Below are 5,000 nucleotides of genomic sequence, written 5' to 3' on the forward strand. Positions count from 1 at the left end.
TGTAATGTGTATCTGTGGCCTTGGTGATAGATGGGCCGTCAGCGCTTGGCTCATAAAGGCTCTGGGACATTTCCTCAGTAGAGTGAGAGTTCACATCAGCCAGCCAGTGTCATTTGCAGAAGGCTGGGAAATAGTCAAACGCTGAGACTATAGAGATGGCTTAGGGTAGAGACGTGTTCTTCAACCAAGGAAGTCGGAGAGAAAATAACTGAGAGGAAGAGGATGAGGCGGAGGATTTAAATGGGCTAAAAGAGAGGGGAGGTTAGACACAACTGTGGCGTTCTACTCAATGAGTCGTCAATGAGAAAATGAAAGTTGGCTATTTTGAGGAGTCTGTTCTAGAATGTTCTCAGCTTCCCCATGAAGTGAGATTTGTCGTATACATTTTTTGAGATCGCTGAGGTGCTTTTTCAACCACACACACACACACACACACACACACACACACACACACACACACACACACACGCACATGCGCACATGTGCACACACACACACCTCTTCCTGTTCTCTATCAGTTAACGTTCATCTGTGTGACCGCCTGCTGGTTTCGAAAAACAGTTTTCTCACCGCGTCCTGTTGCATGCTCTCTCCTCATACTGAAACACAGCCCTGTGATCAGCCCACTGATCTTTGTCACGCTGCCATCTTATTGACCAGGGACAAGGCGAATAGCGAGTAAAGTAAAAACAAGAAAAATTTCACAAAAACATAAGTCTATAAAATATGTTCCCTATGAAGTGGCTTCTGTTTTAGCATTTAATCATACAATATATGGAATGACACCACTTATGAAGCCGGAGGAGTAAACCATCTGGTAACTGTGAAGCTTTTCAGTACATTCACTCATGCCCTTAATTAGACTAAACTAATACAGCACTGTGGTTGGTGACAAATAGACCAGCGGTTGTGGTTCGTTAGGGGAACCATATCAAGGAAGGGAAATATGAGAGAGAGTGAAGAGATGCTAGAAGCACTGAGGTATCAAACCATGAGTTACTATGAGTAGGAAATAAGGTCTGGCAGAAAAGAGAGAGAGAGAGAGAGAGAGAGAGAGCGAGAGAGAGAGAGAGAGCGAGAACCACTGGTGTGATGTCAGCAGCGTAAAAAAGAGGGGAAATTCCACGTCAATGTCTGAGTTTCACAGCGAGCCCAGATCTTTGGGTGTGTTGTTTGTGTGTCTCCCCTTGGAGTCCGGAGAGCAACATCAATCACCTTGTTTCTCCGTTTAGGGGTCAAAGCTGGTTTTGGGGGGTCGCAGTGACCTGACCCCCACCACACCAGTAGTCATGCGGAAGTGTTTCTGCGCTAATCTGAAACACAGCCATCTTTGTTGTGCCCAGCGGGCTTATTTTCCACAGGAGGTGATGTCAACCTCTCTCTATATGCTTGATGTAAAACGGATCGAACTCGGCACTGCTTGTGCTTTACCGTCTACTTGGAAACCAAAATTTGACACCTTTATTTATTTATTTGGTTTAATTTAAGAAGCACTCTGTGTTCTTTTATTGCGTGACATTTTGAGACCATCATCTAGGTAAAGTGTAAGCGCTACAGCTGGGGCTCACATTGTCACCCAGGGTTTAAGGGGGCGAGCTGTGTGAATTTGAGCTGACTTATCACCAGCTCTGCATTTGAGAGCGCTGCATAGCGCTGCAGACTGCTGGAAAATGAGCTAGCAATATTGATCTCTATGTATTTCAAGTCATTTTTAAGGCAAGGCAAGTTAATTTAGCCTTAGCACAAACCATTGAGTGATGTAAAGACGATCAATATTTGATCAACATGGGTTGCTCTGTTGCACTCTAAGGTCCAGCTGATTATGTCAGTCTTGACCAAATATGGAATGATGGAATTGAGATTATGAATTCACAAAATTAAACATATTTGGCCCTGATGTGTCTAGTGGTTTGCGAGATTAGCTTCAGACAGGCACGCACGCACGCACGCACGCACGCACGCACGCACGCACGCACGCACGCACGCACGCAGTGCCGAGTTCGATCCGAGCATATAGAGAGAGGTTGACATCACCTCCTGTGGACAATAAGTCCGCTGGGCACAACAAAGATGGCTGTGTTTCAGATTAGCGCAGAAACACTTCCGCATGACTACTGGTGTGGTGGGGGTCAGGTCACTGCATGCACGCACGCACGCAGGCACGCACGCACGCACGCACGCACGCACGCACGCACGCACGCTTGTGCTCGCTCAATCACTCACTCACTCACTCACTCGCTCACTCACTCACTCACTCACTCACTCACTCACTCACTCACTCGCTCACTCACTCACTCACTCACTCACTCACTCACTCACTCACTCTCTCACTCACTCACTCGCTCGCTCGCTCGCTCACTCACTCACTCACTCACTCACTCACTCACTCACTCACTCACTCTCTCACTCTCTCACTCGCTCGCTCGCTCGCTCTCTCTCTCACTCACTCACTCTCTCGCTCGCTCGCTCACTCACTCACTCACTCACTCACTCACACACTCACACACCCTCCTATAGATGCTCGTCTAGAAGCCAGTGAAGATATCTGAGAATTTGTGTAATTTGTCCAGCTTTCTCATATCTAGTTAGAACTTTAGAGAATAGCCTGTATCTTTGTTAAGTCTTGTTTCAACAATGCACATTCATTCTTAACTTAGAGTCCGACGAGCGGCCCGGAAGACAATTTCCAATTCTTCCAATTCTTTCCAATTCCAATTTTTCCCATAGACGTGTCAGAAATTATTTAAGACCTTTAGGCCTCGACAAAGCCAACTTGGATCGTGACAACTCATGACAATAAACACAATCTTTTGGGCCGAACAAATAATTAGAAAGACTTGTCTGAAGTGAGTGGTGCTGTACTGTACTGTACTGTACTGTACTGTACTGTACTGTACTGTACTGTACTGTACTGTACTGTACTGTACTGTACTGTACTGTACTGTACTGTACAAGCCCTCCTCCCTGGCCTGTGTGTGTCTGTGTGTTAGGCTGTGCAACGGTGACACTTGGTGGTGAACAAACGCTATAACACTATTTTCGTGCTTGGACACAGCCAGGGACAGACCCAGCCACACACATAGCTGTCTATAGGAGTGGTTGCACCACTCAAAAAGGGCAGGGTACAACACTTTTTTTGTTGTTTTTCTTCTTTCTAATTATTTGTTCGGCCCCAAAAAAAATTGTTTATTGTCATGAGTTCTCACGATCCGAGTTGGCTTTGTCCGAGGCTTAAAAGGTCTTTAAATTAATACTTTCTGAAACGTCTATGAGAAGAATGAATGGGAAATTGTCTTTCGGGCCACTCGGGACATCATGAAAGGGGTCGGGACTGTGACTCTCTATAACTCAATAAGAAGAATTGATGTGATGTGCTAAGAGTCATTACTGTATATATCCTCTGGTAATCAGGGTTAAACATAAACAAGATATGCTCTTCAATACGGGTCAGAACTGTGGCAGTAGAGCCGGTGCAGTGAATTGAAATTTTATTTTTAGCGTGTGATGTCATTGGAACAACAGAGCAAAGTGTCTCTTCCTGCCTGTTTCACAAGTTGTTAAACGAGCAGCAGTATGGCAATGTGTTGCTTCCTAACTATGATCTCAGTCTCCAATAAATAAACCTGTCATATTATAGTGTGAAGACAACGTGATCAGATCAACGACAGGAGCAACAAATTGGCTTTAGCATGCAGCTCACAATCTGACTCGATCCTCATGGATGCCAAGGCCACTATCTCCATGGCTACCGGATATTGCGGCATCAGGTCCAAATCTAGCACCCGCCAGTTCCCCCAGCTCATGTGTCTTTTCCTCAGAATGGGGGGGGGGGGTCGTCTGGAGACAGTGAACCCTGAGACAGAAGCAGGCAGTACTCCTTCTCAATGTGGTCCCACTTAGCTTTTATCTACTAGCATTGACCTGCAGCTGTAATTGCAAATTGCACTGGCCAACATCTTTCCATATTATATATAGTTGTATGTTTATGTATACAGTATATATACATTCCACTATGTGGGCAGGGTGTGTGTGTGTGTGTGTGTGTGTGGTGTGTGTGTGTGTGTGTGTGTGTGTGTGTGTGTGTGTGTGTGTGTGTGTGTGTGTGTGTGTGTGTGAGCCAAGGTGTCTGAGGGTTGCATGCCACAGCAGAAAAACAGAGAGAGAGAGAGAGAGAGAGAGAGAGAGAGAGAGAGAGAGAGGAGATAGAGAGAGAAGCCAGACGTAATCTGTCACAAGCTCCCTGTAAATTTTTCCATAATTATTTCCTTCACTCCCCTAAATCTTTTGATTCTTTCCAACTTCCCCCACTGCCATGTCTCTCCTTCTCATCGCCCATTTCTTTCACTCTCCTCCCTCATTTTTCCTCTTCCTACGTTCCGCCCCGTCTTCGCTGGTACTTTCTGATACATCTAACCCTCCCTTCATTCCTTGTTTCTCTCTTTTTTTTCCCTCTCCACTTTCTTTTTTCGGAATCTGCCCAGTTTCTTTCCCTTGTCTTTGCTCTATTTTTCCCATTCCACCCTCCCTCTGTGTTTTCTCTCTCTCCTCCGTCGGCCTGACTGGATATAGGGAAGGCCAGTGTTGCTGTAACTGAGCCAGCACTTCCTGGTGTTGTTTTAGGGGGCGTGGCCACAGCCCTCAGTAAAGGAGGGAGGGGTGGGGGGCTCTGCGGGGGAGACTGCAGGATCTGTATGCCCAGTGCAGTCAGAGTCCCCCCCCCCTCCTCCTCCTCCGCCTCCTCCTTTGCCTCGTTCTCCTCTCCTGTCCTCCACTCCTCCTCCTCCTCCTCTACGTCCACAGCTGTTGCTACTGCCGCCCAGCGAGCACTGCTCTCCTGCAGGCTGCAGACGATCCAGAGGCTGGGGAGTCCAGAGAGACACACACACACACACACACACGCGCGCGCAGGCAGCCCAGCCCGGCACAGGATAGCACAGCACAGCACGGCACAGCACAGCTCAGTCACTACAGAGAGAGAGAGAGCAGGGGAGGGGGAGACG

At 47.2% G+C, this 5,000-nt stretch overlaps 1 protein-coding gene across 5 annotated transcripts in view; it reads left to right on the forward strand.

The window, feature by feature from the left end:
• The first annotated feature begins 4,832 nt into the window (after positions 1-4,832).
• Positions 4,833-5,000, forward strand: part of mbnl1 (muscleblind-like splicing regulator 1) — a 64,823-nt gene continuing 64,655 nt past the window's right edge. For all 5 annotated transcript variants that reach the window (XM_079488973.1, XM_079488974.1, XM_079488975.1 and 2 more), the window contains exon 1: positions 4,833-5,000. This exon is cut by the window's right edge and continues 374 nt beyond it. The gene's annotated coding sequence lies outside the window, so the exon portion shown is untranslated.

This window comes from Electrona antarctica, assembly GCF_951216825.1.
Source record: "Electrona antarctica genome assembly, chromosome: 19".
Taxonomy (NCBI): domain Eukaryota; kingdom Metazoa; phylum Chordata; class Actinopteri; order Myctophiformes; family Myctophidae; genus Electrona; species Electrona antarctica.